Source organism: Morone saxatilis, unplaced genomic scaffold (assembly GCF_004916995.1).
Source record: "Morone saxatilis isolate NCDOM2014 unplaced genomic scaffold, NCSU_SB_2.0 Contig2, whole genome shotgun sequence".
In the NCBI taxonomy this organism is placed as follows: domain Eukaryota; kingdom Metazoa; phylum Chordata; class Actinopteri; family Moronidae; genus Morone; species Morone saxatilis.
The window spans coordinates 21,020,960-21,043,967 of record NW_023339762.1 but is presented as its reverse complement, the minus strand read 5'-3'; the positions used below and the strand labels follow the sequence as shown (position 1 = coordinate 21,043,967).

The 23,008-nt window shown below is 40.8% G+C and overlaps 1 protein-coding gene across 1 annotated transcript in view; it reads left to right on the top strand.

The window, feature by feature from the left end:
* Positions 1–7,735: 7,735 nt before the first annotated feature.
* The window catches only part of slc1a2b (solute carrier family 1 member 2b), a 31,000-nt gene continuing 15,727 nt past the window's right edge, over positions 7,736–23,008 (top strand). The window contains exon 1 of the mRNA XM_035665765.1: positions 7,736–7,942. The gene's annotated coding sequence lies outside the window, so the exon portion shown is untranslated. The remainder of the gene's footprint in view (positions 7,943–23,008) is intronic.

Sequence of the window (23,008 nt, the reverse complement as noted above, 5' to 3'; positions counted from 1 at the left end):
TTTCCTTCACCAATTTACTGAAGTAGAATAACAGCTCAGTATTGTCCCATGTTTCCCAGAGGAGAGTCCCGTCCACTTGGGCTGGGAGACTGTCTGTTCACAGGCCCTGGTTAGCTCACAGGGCATCATCCATAGAAACATGGGCAACACTTAACCAAGTCCTGACTGTCCTGGGAACAGAGATGTAACCCTGACCAAAGTACCTGGATAATGATGAGAAAATGCTACCATGAGAACTCCATAGTAACGCTGGAGAGGCAGAGGGGCAAAATACTTACACAAAATATTTAGGTTTCAGTCCAGTTTCCCAGTTAGGCTGATGGTCCTTGTATGCTTTGTTCTCAGTGTAAGGAGAAAAACCTTTTCAACTAAAACATTTTGACACAAGGATCCTCAAACAGTTCCGTTCTTAGTATTCTGGTCTGACATAATGTGGGACTTGCTAAGATGATGATGATGAAACGTCATCAAACTTACATTACATTGATATAAGTCTGGTGTTATTTTATACTTTCTTCTTAGTCTTGTTCGTACCGAAGAATTGTTTAAAAATTGGTCACAAATGTTTCAGAATCAGAATCAGAATCTTTACTTTATTGATCCAGGGGGAAATATTTTCATTACAGCAACATTAGAGAATATAAATAATAATAATAAGTTAAAGTTAAAGATATGTTAAAGATATATTAAAAATAAGTTAAAATAATGTGTTATTTTACAATATCTAACACTATATATATGTAGAAAATAGAAAAAATAGAAAAGTGTTTATGGATATATACATAGAAAAAATATATGAGTCTGAAGTATGTACATTATAATACAATATATGACAACCTATAGAGAGATTACAGAAGTGTAGTGAATAACAGTAGTGAGTACTGAGTACTTTAAGTCAAAGGCACTGTAACAAACGTTACTCAAACTGGAGTAAATTGTGCATTTATCTGCAACTATTTTCTGCTGCGGACTGTTATACAGTATGAGTAATTACAACACTAGCGTGCTATAGCTGGGATTGACTCAAAATAAACTACAGTGCCCACGTTTCTTCAAATAAAGTAACTTCTTACCCAGTGCAACAGTGCAGCTCATTATTTAATGGAGTTTACTGTATATCAGGCTTTGTTTACTTTAAAGTATCAATCAATCATTGATTTTGGGCTTTTGGCGGGATTTGTTGACAATAAGAAAATAGTACTAACCTTATTCTTAAAGGAGTAATATGTTTACTGCCCTGTGAAATTATCCCAACCCCCATTTTCTACCCATCATGCTACCCCCAGAACCATTCCTATTCCAGCTCCTTCAGCCCTGTAATACACACAGCATGTACCTAAACAGAGCAGGGTATTATTCGGTCATTACCTGCCTATATAAAATGGAAGATAGCCATTTATACACTTCTACACAGCCCCGAATAAATATACAACACACTGATGTTTCAATACACAAAGCAATTTTGCTGTATTGATGCACAGCCCCGGCTGTGTTTTCATCCATATGCAGGTCTGTGGCTGAATTGCAGAGCCAGAAGTGGCAATATGATTTATTATAGCTGTGACTGTGGCAGCTGCACAGCCCTCTGGCTGCTGTTACCGAACTGAAAAACTGTGTGTGAGAGAGAGAAAGGGAATCGGAGAAAGTGAATACAAAGATATGAATGAAACCACAGGAAATATGCATTAGGTATATGTGCAGGCAGGTGCGGTTCCTTTATTTAGGGGGCCAATAACATTCTTTTGGTTTAGCTGTTCTTGTAAACATTTGTACCATTCACCAGCACTGAAGCCAATCTCTCAAATATACAAGGCTGAGCACACAGTTCAATACTTGCATTAACCTCCACCCCCAAGGAAACCTCCCCAACTCCCTGGGGTATTTCTGAAGACTTGCCAGCTTTATTACCCTCGGACATCCTTTTCTAGGTTTTCTGATTGCTCCTGTGAGGCCATTAACAGTGGCCTACACCCTTTAGGGTTTGTGCACCTTTTATACTGGGGCGAGTGCAAATGGTAGCTGTTTTTTCTCTAAACAGCTCATTAAAACATCCTGTTCTAGATACATCCAGTGTAAGAGTGTAAAGGTATTGGAGTTGGATACTATAGGTTCATGATGTGATGTTCAAATGTCCCACATTACTTCTTTAGTATGTCATCTGTGATACATGATACTACTCATCATATATGCATATAACACATAAATGATCCATGCCAGTATCTGTACAGAGGGAAGGACAGACTGAAGTGACTGATTGTTACAATTCTTAAATCCTGTAAATGGCAATCATCACACTAGAGACCAACTGATTTGCTGTCCTATTTTTAACTGCAGCCAGTGAGAGCTACTGAAAGATAACTGACCAATATGCCATGGTAAAGGTGAAGGAACTTGCTGCTCCTTATAAATTGAACAAAGACCTCTCAAGGGAAGCCCACCTTCTTGAGTCACAGAGTTCAGCTTCTTGTAGTCAAAACTAAAAGTTTAATATCTTAGTCATCCATTGTTAATTGTTAGTTATCAGCTGACATCACTGAGAAACATTGGTGGCAAATGGGTGTAGATTAAATACCCCACTGTGTTCCTTGCTGCTTTGCAAATGCAAGATAATCCCAGTATTCCCATATTGACAGTCTTTCACAGTGCAGTCTGGTACATGTTGGAAGCCAAGATGATTGTCTTTGTCTCATGGGCAAGAAAACCCAGGGGAAGGTTGGCTATATCCTGAACTCCATGAAGGATTTAATTGCAGCAGCATGGAGCCAATAACCCAGGGCAACAAGGCAAGCCATAGTTTTATTGTTCTCCAAAGCAATCTGTACTAATTTGCTAATATTGAGTAATGCCATAAGCAGCCTCTTCAAAAAGTCAGCACGCCTGTTTGCCCATGTCAGAATCAGTTTCATAGGGTGATAATGGCTAAAATCTGACCGAAGTTCCAAGTGAAACTGATTTAATATCAACTATAAAATGCACCATAAGCTAGTCAACTCTGAAATTAGGCAAACCAGGCAGCCATTACAGAACGATAACCAGTGTCATGGCTCACATTTGGTCCTACAGTGCTGAAACACAGCAGAGTGCACCAACTGCAATCCATAGGCTACCTGGACAACATATCCTACAGGGCTGAACAAAAAAACGTCAGTTTGAATGTTGTCTGTCTTTTTGCCACGCAAAATGTTATACTTCACCAGGACACACCCTCCGCCTGCAAAGCATGTCAGTTATCTGTTGAACAAATAAGAAGCACATGTGTTTGCACTGGATCATGCTTCCCACTCTCCTAAAGTGAGCGGAGGCACTGTGGTCACATAATTTGTGAGAGTGTGTTTTTCCTCAGTTGTAATTTAGTGGCACCACACGAAATGAAACAGTGGTGGGTGGAGTGATACAGCGATAGTATGGTGTATTTAATAAATACTATTAAATATGTCTGATGTATTAACTAGTCAGACACATTTGTAGACATTTATACTGTCAAAGATTAGGTCGACTTTGCTCTGTCTATCAGAGACAGGCAACACTAGACAATGTTGACTAGACTAGTCAACATTGTGAATACTTGGCAGACTTTACAATGAGTAATGACATGTAAGAACATGACAAGAAAATGGTGTCTAAGGAACAAAGAGATGAAGTGACTAAAGAATGATGGATGCTTATCTGTGTACATGAACTGTTTTCTTATCTTTTGTGACCCTGTACACTTTTAAATTTCAATTAATTTCATTTCATTTATCAGGATCCACAGGTCCAAACCATACAGTATAGCCTACAGAACATGTTGTGTTTTAACCTTCTCATCTTATTTAGTCCTATTTATGCATGTTTCTGGCTCTAGACAGGGACATTTTCCATGTGTTTCGCAGCCACTGTAGTTTTTCCTTCACGTTTGGAAAGGGGAGGGTGAAGCATGGGAGTTGCAACCTGCGACTACACCACTAGATGCCACTAAAAGGGTGAACAAGTTGTTTTGGCAAAGAACAAATTTGATAAGTGGCCTCTCAGAGATGAATCCCTAGCCATAGTTGGCTTGCAAAAGGGATTAACTTCATTCTGCGGTCTCTGATTTAGTTGTATGCTGTGTCACGAGCGTGCACATTCCCTGGAGCTCAACAATGTAATGACAGCTGTCGTTTCAAGCATAAAATCCATCAAAAGCACAGGGCTAACCAGCCGTCAGTTCAAACCTGTCATGGAACTCTTTTTGAATTGAAATCATTGAGCTGCAAAGCAACAATGAGCTAATGACAAGTTACAACAACCTCCCTCTGCTGGAGTTTTTTCTTACTCTGAGGAGACATACACTGTGTTTGGGATAACCTACTGCTGACTGACCCAAACCTGGATGGAAAACCAGCTGGGAGTAGCATCATCATTCCATCTGACATCAGAGAGATGGAGTTCCAGCCATCGTCTTGAGTTTAGGTTTTTTTGTTTTTCAGTGGCTGATTGAGGACTGAAGCTGCTACTTTTATGCTGCTATTGTGCTACTCTCGAAATACAGCCAGTGTATACAGGATGAAAAAACAACAAATCCAGTTACCTTTGATCCCATACCTTCAGATATCCTATCACCTTGATGACTTCATACAATAGACACGGGAGGAGAAGGCCATGGATAGCTTCTTTGGGACTGCAGGCAATGGATGAGATTTTGGAACTGTAAAAGACAGAAGAGCATGAAAGCTGATAGAGTACAGAGGGAAGAGTTGTATTGATTTGTAAGTAAGAATTTTAGCATCTATGCATTAGGGGGAGATGGACACTGCAAAGGACAGGGACAGAGGAAAAAGCTGAAGCAGGAAACTTATTTGAAAAAGAAATAAAAGGGTAAAGATGTCATGGGAAGGAAAAGAGGATAGGATGGGACTATAAGTTCGGAGGAAAAGGAAATAAACAAAAAGAGACAAAATAGTATGAAGGGTAGTGATGGAAAGATTAGACTCCATATCTGAGGAAGTTCAACCGTTGCCCAAAAACATCAATTACATAAGTCAGCAAGCAGATTGCTGTCGCGATGTCTAGATCTAGATGATCAATAAGGCCGGAGCCTTGCCAGAAGAGAATAATTTTTAAAAATTAGTTTATAATAATGTAATGAGGCACAAGCTGATAAGAAGAATTAATTAGAAGAAAGTAATTGCATTTTATGTAACAAGGTTGTTGAAAACAATATATATATATTATTTGAAGGTCCTAATAATCTGTGTCAAGTTAAGTCAAATTGTATTTATAGCCTTTAGATCAAAATACACAAGGGGCTTTGCAATTTGTACAACATTCAACACCATTTGTTCTTAGACCCTCGATTCAGGTAGGAAAAAACTCCTCCTGAAAAAACCTCTAACAGGAAAAAACTGGAAGAAACCTCAGGGAGAGCCACAGAGGAGGGATCCCCTTCCCAGGATGGACAGACATGCAATGGATGTCAGCTGTACAGAACAAACCAAGAAGATTGTAAATGTAGATTATTAAATGTAGCCTGTGAAAAAAATGTGCACCTAGCAGGATCAACACTGAACAACTTGAAGAGGACAGGCCAGAATATATCAGCAAAAAGTCACAATATATACAAAGTCAAGTTTGATAGTTTAAACAGAGATGTGGGTAACTTTGAGAATCGATTTGCTACGAGATCATTTTTTTTACTGCACATTTGAAGCACTCAAAATTGTCAAATTAAACAAATGTATTCATTGCTAAGAATTAAGCTCTATTATGTCATGCCCTTTCCATACCTGCAATTATCGTCTTTACTTTTTCCTTTTCCTCAGCGATGACAGCAAAAGCTGCAACTAGAATCAGTGAGGACTCTAATTAGTGCTGCCCATACAAATACTGAAGCCAGTGCAGCTTAGATAAAGGCTCCCCTAAACAGTAAAACAGCTGGGTCCTTTTCAAAAATGCTAAATTTGCGCTTAGTCACTTTAGTTTAGAAGTGGAATAACAACTCAGTTGAATAGGTGCTCCACCGCACATGGCTTAGTCAGCCTCTGGCTCTGGCTCTATTTCTTTGAGCAGTTTTGGGGATTTGCTCTTATTACTCCCAATGCTCTCATTTGCTGCCCAATAAACTTTAAAAGCATACAGAGCACTGACCCCAACATAATTGCAATAATAGTTTAGTTTTGTCTACTCTTGTGAGTAGTCTGACAAGCAACACGAGGATGACGCTGAGTCCTGCTACACCACCATCTGGAGAAATGTTCCCCTCTCAGAAGATCTCTTTCCTAACAGATCAGCTTATGGGCAATTTATAGATTTTGATAGGTTGACTGACAATTAACATTGCTTTTTTTTGTAGGCGATGAAACATCCGAACAGCCTGACCTCCTCTCAGTGGAGAGGCTAACTAGCTACCCCTGCAGGCACTTGTGGAGCACATTTTTGATTCGCCATCAGTTTACGTACACAGTACACAGTTGCTTCAAAAATCATCAGAATTTAGGAAAGAAGTTTGCAAAAAGTATTTAGTTTTTAGCATGCAGGTCATGCTAAAACTTGCATACTGGAGATTTTATCTGCTGTATTTTTGGCATACTGCAGATTTTACTTTTGTTCATACATGCTACATTTTGGCAAATTCTGTACATACTGCTAGAATAGTAGGTAGTTGTGAATGCTGCCTTTGTTTGTTCTTATGAGGACAGTATCCATAGCTTCCTTGCAATCACCCTCGACCAGGCTTGCCAACCTGCCATAAATAATAATGTCAAAACATGTCAGTCGCCAGAAAATGAATCAGCCCATAGTTTGATCCTCCATTAATCATTTCAGTATTTTTTTAAAGCTAAATAATTCATCGATTAACTGAGAAAATGATCAACAATAATTAAACCAATAACAACAATAATTGTTAACCATAGCCTTGATTATAAATGACTGTGATTTGTTTCCACCACAAAGTTTTTCCCTTTTCATTCCTAATTGTTTCTTGTTTTATTCTTTTTGCTCAACCTCATCCATGCAGACATAAATCTGCCCCATTTTGTCATTCTGAGTCATTAGTGAGGCAAAAGACAATACATATATCTAACATGGGCCAAAAATGCTCCCATTCCCCTCTCCTCCATGGTTTTGTCTACCATGGATCATATTTGGTGCTTTTATTCAGTTTTTAATGGATCCTTAAAGGCTAAAATTAAATAAATTAACTCTAAAAGAAGTGCTCAAAGTACTTCCCTTTGTAACTTTAAAGGCTTTCTGCTGAATTGCAGTCATATAGACCTGCAGTATATGATATAGGCCTACTGCATAAGATTACAGAGACACTATTAGGTGATATTCTAAAGAAATCAAGGCAAGCTTTAATTAATGTTACCCTATTTCTAGCCAGTGCAACAAAATAAAGGTCATTCAAACGTCACAGACTGGCCAATAAGGGCAATGGTGAGAGGCTCAAAGAACCTGGAGGACACCTTTTGCATGTTAATGCACAATTTAAATCGATACTTTCAACGATCAGAAAATGTGGAAAATGAAATCAAGCTCTCTGCTCTACAACGTTTTAGGAACAGGTTTTCCCATCAACTTTGTGGTTGCAAATCAGGGTGTGTGTGAGAGAGAGTGAGTGAGAAAGAGACAGAGAGAGAAAACGTGAGATGAGGAATCTATGGTATAGGCTGCATCTTCAACCAACGAGAGTTGGCATTCCCATGCTCAAGAGACAAAGAGGGGGGAAACGGGCGGAGGTGGGTGGGGGAGTAAAGCGCCGAAGAGTGAGGTGAGGCAGAGCTCATTCACTGGGATCGTTGAGCTGCGGAGCTCCTCGGATTTTACTGACAGAGAATCCCTCCGTTTGGTCTGTGAAGCGCCCCTGTCCTGGACCGCTGTGCGCTCTGCAGCTCGCTGTGGCTGACCCTCTGTGAAGCGGACGCGACAAGGCCCTGCAAGGGGACAAGACCAAAAACTTTTTTCATCGTGCTTTTCAACAAAGGTAAGATGCTGTTTTGTTTTTTTATTTCAGCCTGCAAATAGGACCACTAAGCCCGCAGTAGTGGAGTTGATGAGGACATACGTGGCTTGTGTTGATCGTGATTTGTAGCTTAATTTGTTGTTTATCCTCACAACAATTCTCAGGTAAACTGAAATAATTGATTTAATGGAGAAATGACTGCAGGTGCACCGGGGGTTCATGTTTTAGGTAAACTATAGGCTACAGAATTAGACTGCAAGAATAAACCTGTTTGTAGAACTCCCTTCAATTAAGCTTTAAAGGTTTTTTTTATTTTTATTATTTCTTTCAACATTCATATTCCATAGATGCTCATAGATGAAGACATAGAGAAGTGTCAACCTGCGGTGAACAGTCCCGGAGCGCAACAATAACCTGGCGCTGCACATTAGGCAGCGTTCCACGGGTGAACAAAAGAGACGCATTTACACACGTCTTACCTCGGGTTTCAGACACTCATTTATTAAATGAAAGTCGAGTTGATATGCTGTGGATACATTATCTAAGTTAACCTTCATACCATGTCCGTTACAGTAATACACTTTGGTGGCAGAGCTGTTGACAAAAAGCCTTTGGGACAAATCTGTTTTCATACATTTCTGGCTGTTGTGTTTAATTTTGTCTAAAGCAGCCTACTCTAAACTAAACCAAGCCAAAACGCGCGACGTTTCCCTTCTCAGTCGGATACAGTGTTGGATACTTGTGAGAAAAGAAAGTTGCTTTGAGCTGAATTATCCTTTTACCTCTAACTTTACAAGTATTTAATTAATAGAAACAGCTGTGGCGCCAACACATATTATATAGCCTATAGTTGGTGCGATTGAATGATAATTGCTTAATTACCACTGTGCTTCTGCGTATAGGATTCATTTTGGTGATAAATTAGTCAACAAGTTGCAGCTCACAAAGTAGCTTACTCTGGCTGATTCACTAAAAGCCTAAATCATGTAGACTTTGTACTTGACTTTGTAAACCTGCTTGGTTTCTGATAAAGAAGCACACCTGCATTGTGATTTGCAGTGTTTTGTATATTATTGTATTTATAGCATCACCATAGAGCGGAGTAGTCCACGGCATTCCCTGTGTCCGTTACCTCGCTGTGTTTTTTTATTTTATTTTTGTATTTTTTTGAATGTCTTATATCAGGGGTGCATACTATTTTTGCGCAGAACTGGGAAATGCTCCTGGAGGGAAAAACTGAATGCTTATTACCTTACTATCGCCACCCACCTTTTCAGCCAATCGTTGCAGCCCTTTCCTCTTTCATGTTAAAACGCCTGTACTAGTTCGGGCACGCACACACACAGGCACACACAGTTTTCCAATAGCACCATCAATGTCACCATGGAAACCGGTTCTCTTGGCATACTCAGTTGATCGCTGTCAGCATTACTCTTGGCCTGTCATTTGAAAAACGTGTAGGCCTACAAGGTGTGGATAAGTTACCTCACAGCATCAACAGCATGTTGATGCATGTAACCTGGAACTCAGGTTCAAAGGCAGTGTTCCACTGGTGATCCTGGTGAGAGGAACTGGCTGCACCATGTGCATTGTGTGCCTGGGCTGTGATCTGAAGAGGCCTTGGCCTTCAGTGTAATTGCTGGGAGAATCTGTAAAGGAAAGTGTCCATGCAGCTAATGCGTTTTGTCCTTTTCCCAGAGGCTGCTCTCTAAACTACTGTACTGTGGCATTTGCTGCCTTACATGAATGAGCACAACAGACATTCAAGGCAAGTTTCGCACATGCTGAAAGACAGGATGAGTCATAATGTATAAGGGCATAGCCTGAATCTGTGATTATTTTTAATCAGCAAATGTATGTGTTTATCATGTGAGAGAGTTACATGCAGCCATAACGACCAATTCACATCCAAATCAATGGGAGTCTGCTTAGGCACATTATGCACATATTTAGCATTTGTTTACAGAGAACATCATTAATATAAGGGAATTTATGCAGCATCTATTATCTGGGAGTGCTCCATTAATCCTTTTTACCTGCATTTGTCAGAAAATAATAGAATGCAATTTGTTTATGTTTTGCCGATGTTGTTATTCTATATATTATCAGCTCATAGAAATGTTCAGATTAGACTGGATGAATCAAAAATAAATGGCATTATTAAGATATCGTAACTCAATTTCAACATCTAAACATCTCATTAAGGAAACACCTCTTCGGTATGGCCACAGGGGACAAAATCTAATCCAAAATGAATTGTGTGATATCAATATTTAGTAGTAACAATCAATAACAAACTGTTTTTTGGATGTGACACAAGTTAATCATTCTAAAACCAAAAAGCAATCATGAAACTATATGCCCAAGAAATCTTGCACACATAAATGCTCACACACAACATACAGGGGCACTCAAAACCCTCCAGCATCGCCGATCTCCCACTGGAAGTGAAACGAGTCCAAATCATATTTCTCTCAGAATCTGTTATGTTAACCATCTGTGAAGACATTACTTTAATTAGGGTAGACATCGCTCAGGGTACTGAGGGCAGAGTAGATGTTTACATGAACATGTGTGTTTGTGAGTGAGCCTTTGTGTTAAATATAGGCTGTTCTACTGTGAGGCGTGCACACACACACACACACTCTCACACACACCCACACACGCACAGACATACATGGGGGGAGGGTAGTTGTGGAGATATGCAAGCCAGGGGTAAATAATATGGAAAGGAAAAGGAAGTAACAGCACGCTGGTCAAAAAAATCAATATCCTGACTAACTGATAGCTTCTTCATTGACTGTGCTTTACTGTGGAAATTAAATTTTACCAATCGATTTGAACAGTTTTATGGATTGATTAAAGTGGTCGGCTGTGCTTGAGAATTATTAAGAGAAGAATCCACTGGATGGATTTGTCTGGAATACTGATATGGCTGAGAATGGTAGAGCAAATCAGCCATCACCAGTATGTGAGCATGAACTGATTAAAGGAAATGGCATTCACAGTGCATAGTAAGCTGAAATATTAATTGAATCCTATAGGATGTTCACATTTTGTGGATAGAATGTGATAATATGCTCTTTTTTTCACTGCGAAAATTTGTTATATTTTTATATAACACCTGACAACTTGAGAAACAAGCAGGCAGCAGATTGTGCTGGCCTATTTTCCTTGCTGCCTTCATATTTTGTACACTGCTCCATAATGTACTTCAGTGCAGTTTAGTGCCTGAGAAAAACAATAAAACCCGAGAACAATGAGGAAACACTTCAGCTTCTGCCAGACAAACTGAGATTTTACACTGCCAGAAGTGTTAGATAGAGTGGGAGAGTAGCTTTAATATGTGGGAGTGACAGAAAGAGAAAAAGACGAGGAGGACAGACAGTAAAACATAAAAAAGAGATAAATGGCTTTAGGATGAAGTGAGTGAGCAGGGTAGACGGCGGGGTTGTTTCTCCTCCTTGACATTCTCCTCCATGCATGGAGGACGTGAAAGAGCCCGCACAAGCAGCTTGAAGACCGAGCATATGTTACCTGTCTGTGGCCTCTCTCGCTGCTGCTAGGAAAGGCATGCAGAGAGAGTGAGAGAGCAAGTGATATAGAGAGTGAGAAAAGGGAGGTGGGCTACAAGCTGGGAAAAGTGAAAGAATGAAAGAAAAAGGAAGAGAATAGGACAGTAGAAGTGATTAAATAAAGAGGGAAACAGGTGAAATAGACACCAGAATACGGCAGGGAGACATCCACGGAGAAGTGTATGTGAGTTTGTGTTGTGTGTCTCCATTCATGGAGCTTCTCTGTGGTCTTGCTGGCAGTTTGTGGCATCTAGTGCTTGAGTAATCCTCCTGGGAACACACTGAAGCTGCCAAAGTGCCATCCAGCTCTTCTTTTCACTCTTTACCACCCATGCTCGTATATCTCTGTCTCTCTTTTTCTCATTTTCTCGATACTCCTCTTTCCCTTAGCTGTTCCTTTCATTTCGGCCCTAATTACCTTAATATCATCCAATTTCATTTGTTTCTGCACTTGATTCTCTCTGTATTCTTGTGCTCTCTCTTTGCTTTCCAGGCCTCCTCATTACTGTATTCCTGATGTGAATCTTCCTAATATGTGGGATTCATGCTCTTTTCCTTTTTTCTTGCTCTTGTAGTCTTGCCTATAGAATCAGTGTTTCGGTTCTCAGAGAGCAGAACAGAGTGAGGCCTTTCCCATGGTTTGACCAAACAAAGAGCCTGGCTCCCTTCACTTCTGTATGACTGCACAGGAACAGAAACAGAGGCATTCACCAGTGAGTCTGCTGCTGGGCGGCAAAACGATAGATCTCCACTGGCCATGGTCAAGGCATTTCTTCAGTTTCGCTATGAGACAGCAGCGATCATTAAACTGCCCATATAATCTGTTAATGTGTAAGGTATGGAACATAATCTCTCCCAAAAGTGCAGCCATGTGTGTCTATCATTTAATGGACACCTAAACAATTATTTCCTTGGGATTTTCCTTTCGCAGCTGCTTATTTGTAAACCTTGTATGTAGAAAAGAGGCATTCAGTTTTCAGTTCCACACATACTGTGTGTGCTAGGTAAAGAAAGCCACCCAGCTGCTGTTATGTGGCAGAAATTCAATAAATACAGATGTAGATTTAGTTAAGTTGTGTTTAACTAACTTTAACTTTGGTAACTTTATTACCATTATAATAAATATTATTGGGAACTTGTCAAGCTGAGCTTGTCTGAGACAGACAACATACTTACATAACTTACATAAAACGTACATAAAAACAAACCTATAAATAAAACATATTAAAACAGCCAAAATGTACCCTTAAGTGTCAAAGGTATACAATTCAATAGCCAAATACCATCTACATATATTAACAAACACAATGTGTCAAATAATAAAAAAGCAACATTCAGCCAAAAAACAAAAAATACATTAAGTGTTCTGTTATGATTTATATTACATCACAGTCAGCTTTACATTTATTGTGACTTAAAATATCTTATTTCAACTTTCTAATGGTTATCACGTATTGTGTGTAAAAATGAAGCAACACATTTTGAGATTACAAATGACTGTGTAACCAGTGCAAGGTCCATGTGGGAAATTTTTGTTTGGCCTCATCTGGTAGACACAGGTCAAAAGCCGTGGTCAGAGTGGCCAAGTTAAAAAGCGTCCACTGAAGTTGAGAACTAAGATAAGAGGGTTAGGCTAACGCATCCTGAAATACACACTAGACACAGTTCCTCTCACAAGATAAATAACTTGATCTGGTTCACATTGGCTGTATCTGCTCAGATTTAAATGATTAAATTGGTAGTTTTTATTCCTTCTTTTCAAAAGGACTCAGATTCAACAGAATCAGTGTCATGCATTAACATTTATCTACAGGGTGGGGGGCCCCAGAGAGGATTGAGTCAGTGTTGACTCTGGTACAGTGAAGGCTTCATCCCACCCACCCCTTCACCACTGCCACTGTCCTCCTCGCAGAACACCCTAAACCACCCACATCCCATTGGCACCTGCTACATCGGAATTCAGGTCAGCTGGGGGAGTCACGAAATTGCTCTGAGAGTGATTGGTAAAGGGGAGGGGGGGTCTCATTTTGTTTTTTCTCTTGGCACCAAAGACCACTGAGAACAATCATCCCATTGTGCCGCAACCAAAGAATCATAATTAAAGCACATTAAGTGATTTGTTCAAAACAAATAGAAGACTTCTTCTGAACAATTGTCACAAGATGCAGTCTGACAGATTCACACTGGTGATCAGATGGAGCTACTTTTGTTTTTATGTCATTGCTCTGTGAACCTTATGCCTCAATATACAGACAATACTATCTCAATAAATGACAATAAGGCAGGAAGATAATTAACCTCCATACAGACTCCATACATTAGACATTAGACATGTTTGACAGTTCCAAATACTGGACCATGTGATCTTACAGAATCTAAAGAGCTGCTTACAAATACGTTAATAAGAATGGTTTTTGTTTAACTTCTCTTGAGCTTTTTGAAAAATTCCTTTTATCCTGTAGTCGTTGCTCTAGCTGCTTTTCTCCTCCCATCCTTATTTTCTAGAGCAAAGCTTTTATGTCAGTTTCATAATGAGGATAATGGGAGGATCAGTGAAGGGGAAAAAAGAGGATGATGCCTAGAGTTTCCATATGGTGGCAAAAATTTAGCTAGATATAATTTTCCCATTTGATCCCTGCACCATCAGCCCAGGTCTGACCTGAACATGAGCACAGAAAAAAAGTAACTAAAGATAATGTAAAAAAAAAAGTAAAGTAAAAGTAAAACTAGTGTCATTGCACTTCACCCACTACCCCTTCCCGTCTCACCCACCTTCCTCTTCCTTTGCCCCTTTTTACTATTCCACAAATCCTCAATTAAGTGCGTAATGGGCCTCTGAGGCAGGTTTGTGTGCTTCTTTGTTCAACTCTGGGGGATCGGCCGGCATTAATGTTCCTCTTGAGTATGTAAATAGCCTGAGCTGTGGGAGCGCAGAGCAGAGCTGCCACTTGTCCGCTTAATCGTGGAGAGCTCCATCACTTTCGGACATTTTGCGGAGCCAAAACGGGACATGCATGAGAACTTCAGCACCAAATACAATGCCCACACTCGGAGGAGTAACCTCAGCACCCATGTCCACCTCCCACTTCTTCCGGAATAAACCCCCTTTACTCTCTCACCCTCGGGACTCTTTACCCGTCTACCCTCCTCTCCCCCAAAACGAGCCTCACTCCTCCTACTCCACAGATCCCCGACCAATCCTCCCTCTGCATGAGTGCTGCTCCCCACTGCTCAGCCTATCCCATCCCGATGAGCCCAGCGGATAGACCCTACAGTCTAGTTTTGTTTACCTCACCCACTTGTCCAGCGGAACACACAACAATCCCCTTCATTGCATGTTTGTCAGCCCCCTTTTCAAAACTAAAAGAGGAGAGAGAGAAGAGGAGGGGGGGTACAAAAACAAAAACGAAGGAAACAATTAAATTGCCCCTCCTCCCCATGAACCCTGTGCTAGCGGTTTCCCAGCTCTGGATTCTGTGAACTAACTTGGAGGCCTGTAAAGTGGCCCATTATTCTAGTAGGGGTGGTGTGTTCCAAGAGCGGCTTGCCTCAATGGCTGATGAACACAGAGAGGGTTTTGTTTGAGGGTTTTGGCTCACCACATTATGCACTGGTTAATTAGGAGCTACATCTATCTATCTATCTATCTATCTATCTATCTATTATCTATCTTATCTATCTATCTATCTATCTATCATATCTATCTTATTTTTTTCCTATCTATCTATCTATCTATCTATCCCTTCACCTTGAAGTGAAAACATATACATGAACTTGCTTATTAGATACTAGGTCATCTCTAATGGTTTGTAACGTAAACCAGGATTATGAACTGACCTTGCATCTAATAAAGAGAAATTATTATAAATATTGTCCAAGTTTAGTGTCAACTTCAATTAATTTTGATTTATTTAGCATATTCAAATCAGTTTGACATACTACAGAATCCTGTTGTATCTAAATGGATCCTGACATTGCAGGGAATTCTGGGTCCTCTTATTGTGGAGGATTACAGTGAACCGGGATTTTGCGGAATTTGTGTTGTATGCCTTAAGTCTCGACTGAAGGGGGTTTACCATCCTCTGAGCAGGCTAAGATGAGTGTGCTCGGGGGATTTGGCTGTAACTAGGATCAAACAGTGGAAGTGTGTTGAAAATGCTTCTCCCAGAGGTTCTGATAATGATTGACTGTGACTGTAGACAGGCTGTCATAATTAGGCAGTGGAAAAAGCTTAAGCGAGCGCGTTCACTCTCAATGGCATTCCAGTGCTGCGTGTGACTGAAAAAATATTTACATAGTTTGACAAAGTATGCAGTGAATAATGACGTGGAAAGAAAAACAATGAGAGGAGGAGCAGCAGCAGGGATCCCTCTGTGGCTTTTCACGTGTAACAGCAGTCAGTAATAGGCAATGGTTGGCTCTTATTTTCACATTATTTAGGGATATGAGAAAATCACCCCTTGGTTCATGTGCATAGATGTGGTTCTGAAAGAACAGTGTCATTGAAGTGGTCCTGAAAGGAAAGCAGGCTTGCACTGTTAGAGGCCTGAAGTCATACGTACAGCTGACAGCACAGACTGTATAAATATTGCTTTAAAAAAAAAAAAAGTAATTGTTTACAGACACACCAAAACATTTCTTGGATCCCTTTCAGTCTTTATCTATGCATATTTATTTTATGGTATTTTCACTGCACGCATCATTGAAGTTGTTGGTTAAAATTCAGTTTGCTACACTAAAACAGTTGGCCAACACTCGGTGTCATACCAGGTTTTCATACTCTGCAGGTTTTGTTAGTATCCTGTGTGCTTTGGTGCCTAGAAACAAGAGTGTGGTTCCAGATATCTGCCTCTGCTGAAGATGTGTCTGTCTGTCAGACATGCATTCTAAATCAAGGCACTCTTTCAGTCGATACCTTATGTTGTGATAGCAGTGGTATGTTTTGTATATGTGTGTGTGAGAGAGAGACGGAAGAAGAAAAAATGGAGAGAAAATGAGGAGACAGTGAAAGAGCAAGTATAATAAGGAAGAGAGATGCATACTGTACACATACACACACAATGAGCCAGAGAGAGCGGGAGACTGACAGCTCTGTCACACTTTCCTGGTTTTCTGATCTGCTCCCCACTGTATTCTGTTCATCCTTGAAAGAGTGTTGCTATTAGAAAAAAATACAATGTATACAGGGAGTATTTGCATCAAAAACATATTTTCAGCTAGATAATGATCATATCTTATAGACATTCATGTACGATAACATTAACATAGGGCATGTCTACATACAGTATGTTTCAAGTTCTATTTACAGTGATAAGCATAACATGAATTTCAGCCAGTACATACCATATGGCACATATCCCAAAAGAACAGGGGTCATTTACATCAAGCAGTACTGAATGAAATTAGTCTAGGAATTTCTGTTGGTTGTATAGTCAGCAGCCAAATCTGCAAGATCTACAGCAGAGCTAGTCAATTACAAATTCAGTTGGTCGGAAAACCTTATTTTTAGCTTTGGTTAATGATACATTTTATCACCTCATCCATGATGACATGCATTTTTTAACAGTTTTAGAGTCTGTGACTGGCCTTTTCTTCTTTGCCAAGATCCAGGATACATGAAGGGAAGCAGCTGTAGCTTGGTTTTCGTCCGTGTGAGTCTTAGATCACAAGATTCACTCAAACTCTGCACTTAAGCAACCCTCTCCTGTGATTCTTCAGAAAAGTTTGTCCGGAAAGTTTGTTGCTTCTCAATGTAGTGCCATTTTAACTACCGCAACACGGTCATTACAATTAAAAGTATTGGTTTGACGTTTAGAGAAACGTATAAAAAAAACTATACTTGCCAGCTTAGGAAGGGTAAAAAGTTGATCTGTGATAAGATACAAATGGCAGTGTCGCTATATCTGTAAACATCCTGCTCAGTCGGTACTGTACATGTGGAACCCTTAACAGAGATGAGAAGGAAGCAAGATGGCTCACTCATTAGCTACTTCCATACACTACTGTGTTTGTAGTTTACTTATTTTGCCATAAATCAGATTTATGTATGCTGGGCCAGATATGGCCTATGGGCCACCATAGACTAGGCTGGATCTACAGTATACAGATAATTTATAAATTAAGCAAGGCTGGATGGTAGAACATTATGTCAGCATGTCTTAAACAGCTGAATCTGAAAACTTTCTAAAATGTGACTTTAGTAGAGGCTAGAATTATCTTGTTAGTACATTTTAAGCTATTTCTATTGACTTTAGCATTTTATTAACCACACGCACAAATTTAGGATTTTCATGTGCTAGAAATGTGTACGTGTGTGTGTGTGTGTGGTGTGTGTTGTGTGTGTATTGTGTGGTGTGTTGGTGTGTTTGTGAGTTTGACCATCCTAGCTGGCTAATGGGTTGTGTTGGTGTGTTTGTGTGTGCGCTGTGTGTGTGTGTGTGTGTAGGAATGCCCTTTATGTCAACACTGTGGGGTAGTGTGAGGAAAGAGGGGCACGGCCACTGCTGCAGGCTATGCTCAGTCCCTACAGACTCCAGTGTTTAATTAGTGAGAGAACATCCATCCTCCTTAGTCCTCTTATTGGCAAATCCTGAGTGAGACTCTAACCCCCCTCACCCCGCCTCCAATACCACAGGACTGGACCAGCAGAGAATTATGATCACAGCCAACATTGCAATATTTATTTTTTTTGTGTGTGTATGTGCTTGTATTTACATGTACTTACACAAATGTGAGTTGTGGGGGGGTGAGGCGGGGCTTAGACAGTGTAAGTGCATGTATCGTCTACATATATTTAAATTTCACAGTGTGGCAGGTGAGTCTAGTGATGTATGAAACGTGATTTGTGCACTAATCCCATTTCATAGGGCCAGCTGCCCAACACAGATGTCAGCTCTTCATGTATCCACAGAGAACCTGATAACACAGAATCCCTTCATATACTGTATATGTAGCGACATGCGCCATCTCATTCTCCACTTCAATCAATTGCTTTAATCTGACCTTCGTCCAAACCTTTCTCTCCACCTTCACTTATATTCCCATCTGTTTTCCATTCAATTCCTTTGTCTCCATCCTTACCTTCATCAGCCACACCTTTCCTTTTCCACCCTTCCCCCTTTTTCCTTTACCCTTCCCTTATCTTTATATCGCATTCTTGCCATTTCACCCCTCCCACCCTTCCCTCTGTCTACTATACGCCTCTCTCTCGGCCTCTGTCATCCCCCTCTCAGCAATGTAGCGGGTATACCATAGCGGCGGTTTAGTGGGGGGTGGGGTGGTCCTGCCTTACTCGCAGATTTAATGAGCTCCTGTGGGGATCGGACCAAAGCCATCAAAAGCTGCATGCTTCTATATAGCCAGCTCTGTTAAACAGATGCGTCTTTGCTAATGATAGTAGCATTGCTTCATATGCAGCCGGTATGAACACATGAGCAGCTATAGGAAGAAATAGATGAGATTTGACTGTGTGTGAAACCTTATCTGATAGAGGAGGTTGTGGGGAGGTACAGCAAGAAAACATGACTATGGATGATCTTCTTTTTACCACTGACCTTTCATCTGTGCAGCTTTAGGCAAAATATGGGAACTGGGGATAGGGGATACTGTATGGGCAGTAAAAAAATTCTTGTGGTTGTAGCTTTGAAGGAGACCGCTGCAATCATAGCATCAAAGTTAAGATTTTTAGAACATGATGGAGGAAAGAGTGAGAGTTTCTAAAGCTGAGATATGCAATATGAATGCCAGAGAGTTTGGGAGTTGGTCACTTTGAATGCAACAAAAAAAGAGAAAAGAGGAGACTTAAATGTGCAGAGGTAAAGTCATGTTGGTATGAGTAATTAATTATATTTGAGTGACAACTGTAGCAGCGGCTGTTAAGCGGGTTGTGGTTGGATAGGAGGCGTCAAACTAAGTTTCTCTGCAGATATTATCCAGATGAATAGGAATCACCCAATTCATTCCTATGACAACCACTCCCCAGCATAATAGACTGTTAGCACATAATTATAGTGGAATTGGTCACATCTGAGAGACCTATGCAGACTACAACACAAGCCTCCGGATTCCCAGAGGCTCTCTAATGATTGCCTCATTATGGACACAAAGACTTGTGCCAAACAAAGGGAAACCTTAGAGGATGCTGAGGGACAGGCACGTACAGTATGGCTCAATCATGCGTTGCTAAAATGCTGATCCACCCGGACTGTAAAATAGAAAACAAATGTTACGAAAAGCATATACACAGGAGTTACAGTGTCACAACAGTCACATACAACGTGTAAACCACATGCTGCACATGATAACCAAAAAGGAGAATGGTTTTCTTCTGTAGGATTGTTACAGAAAAACACCTCCCAGAAGTCACTCTATTTGTGTGTGAATTCCTGTCTGTCAAGAGTTTGTACGACAATAACACATGCTAATCATCTGACAACAGTGACATGTTTATGGTATGTTTCTATCCTTAAGATCACCTAGGATCAGTTGTGGTAAAAGAAACTCCTTCAGCAACGCAGCTCCAGTCACTGTGAGCTGAGGAACTAGGGCTGTGTCACTGACCATGGTACTGAATGCCTGCCCTGCTACCCCATATCTGTTTGGAAGGGTTAACCCTTCAAGACCAGACTGCTCACAGTTAAGGCAGACCTTACTGTAATAATCACCCAGAAATGTGGTATTAAACAGTCAATCAATAGTAGCCAATACATAGAATAAAGTATTTTACAACATCTTTACCTCTTTTTTCGCCATTTAAGTTTTCAATACCTCAAATTTCATTGTATAGTTTGTAAAAATTAAAGCAAAAAGCAATGCGTTTTTGTTGTATTTTTGATAAATTATTTCATTCACAGTGACTGACAGCATTGAATTGACTTCAGTGAATAGCAGCAAAAATCTGCTTCATTTAGTGTGCAACTTCTTTGGCTCTGTGCCAGTCTTTGAGACCACTGAGTGACTCTGCACAGCACATACCTTTGTTTGCAGTCACTCTATTACCCATAAAAGTTGATATAGGAAAACGAAGATTCGACCAAGTGTGTGTTGTGCTTTGGATGAGTAGATTGGGAAGAGGCTGATATACATGAATATATGCACACAGTGGGCACACACATTTAAAGGATTCTTTTGCAGATCAGAGGCATATATGAAACACTTGTTAGATATGGAACACATAGTTTGATTTGTACATCTTTAAACATGAGTTTCCAAGAGATGATCTGACAGAGAAACTGGTAGATACATTTCATTTGGGTAGTTGTTGTCCCATGTACTGGGAATAACAGGAAAGCCCGGCGTTGATTGTGGTTTGGTATTTGGCGTTGAATCTATGAGCCAACTTTCACCCGATGGGAAAGTTTTCTCCTATGGTCCCTCCACTTATAGGAGATATTGTATCTTAGCATGCAGCACTCTTAAGTGTTACACTGCTGATGGAATAATCCAGATTTGCATGACACTCCACACATCTATCTGTAACTATCTCTCACTAAATGCATTCATCCCGAGAACCATCTAGGGATATATAATTGAGAGGCATAGAGTGACAAAGCTTCCCATTCTTCAGATGCTGGAATTTATCTCCCACTTCCTATGCACAGCACAACCTGGAGTGTTTGCTGAGAGCTTCATTTGGGGGGGCTTTTTCACAGCTCCTAGGCAGCCAGTATGTGTGAGCCCATTTCTTCCCACTGCATGGCAAGTGGCTGTGAGGCCCAGAGGGGCCAGATATATCCGGAGCTTGGCCCAGCTCCAGTTGTCTTTACCTCACAGTATATTGTGATGCTCCAGTCATGAGAACGGGCACGGGGCCCCTCCAGAGACCAGTGGGAAACTTGTATTCTCATTTACATCTTCCTCTGTTGTATGTGTCCCAACAACCTGAATTAGACAAGTATAAGCATGCAACTGGTCACTAATGCAGAATTGTCAATTATTATGTAAGCACATGTTGTGGATGGTAGAGTGGCATTGTATGCGTGTGACCGTAGCTCATTTATTATGCAGCATGGTTGCCAAAGAATGTCCTGTGACACTTTTAAAATAGTGTGAATGCTTAATTACGTCTTTATCTATGAAATGAAATTTTCTGTGGTGAGGTAAAGATATAATATTTGTATATCTGTTTGCTAATCTTTCAAGCCATGCCCCATCTTTATATGGTGTGTGTGCAGGCTATGTGTTTGTATGCTGGGTGTGGGTGTGTGTGTGTGTGTGTGTGTGTGGCTGTGAGCTTCCTCTTTCCCCTTCATCCCCTTCTCTCTAAGCCGCAGAGTGTTGCTAGGACAACTCCTCGTGGTCCTTGCTGCATCGCAGCAGTCCTCAATGCCAGCACTCAGGGAACCTCCTCGCACTGGGAAGGCAGCATAAAATCGGGATAATCGCCGTCGATTATGGGACACAATGGGCCGCAGCTTCTGAAAGATTCATTCATCCTGGAAAAAGAGACTGTGGAGGGGGAAAGAGAAAGGGGCGCCTTGGTCCCTCCGCTGCTCTCCCACGGTGGGCAGAGGCATGACATCAGTGGCCTGAAAGAACTGGCACTCTGGACATGCCCACTGCCCCCTCCCCTCCCGCTATACCCTTACACCCCCTCCCATTCGAACCCCCTCCCTACTTTTCTCACCACTGCCAGTTTGGATGCAGCGCTTGGCCGGGCAGTTGGGGCCACTGCCACTGTTTGCGTGTGAAACAAAGCCCCTCAGAAGGAAGAGAGAGGAAGCAGAGAGCTTCACATGGTACCAGCCAAGAGCAGGGATGGCTGCTTCAGCCTTCCCCTCATAGGCCCCTCTTTTGGCTGAGAGGTGCTGGTGTGACCCCAATACCCCCTTCTCCCCTAGTGTCCCTCTTTCTCCCCCTTGTAACCCCTTCTGCTCTGTCCTAGTCTCTCACTCCCATCCTGAAAATGCTCTCTCTTCCCTGAGGGGGTCTTTTGAGTGAGTATGACATGTCAAGGGATTTAGGATGAGTGATTTCTCATGACACAACCTCTGCCGCAAGAGATGGGATTCCTCTGGCTTTTGTTGCGTAGTTGGTCATTTTTTGAAGAGGAAATAGCTTTCCAACACATTTCCCTAATTAGAATAATGTGATACTGCTCAATACAATGTGAAGTCCCATGCTGCTGGGAGACTAGAGGGAAATCAGCGTGACACCATCCTCACATGAATCACGTTGGTCATTTGTGCTTTGGAGTTCATTGCTTTGGAGTTTTATTGAATAGTGGGGATACGTAAATCTATATGGAATGTGTGCGATTTGAATGTGTAGACCTTATTTTGCTAGTATCTTTAAAGATAGAAAATATATTTTGTCTTCCCTTTTTAAATAAGTATATGTTTTTTTTATTGAGGACTTTATATGCATTTCTTATATCTTTGAATATCATGATTTGTAAGAGTGGTCTTATGTGACATAACCATTTACAGTCTACCTCATAGTATTATGCTCCTGGACCACTGTGGTACAAGAATGACATAATATGCTGTAGCATAACTACAGAGAACAGTAAACA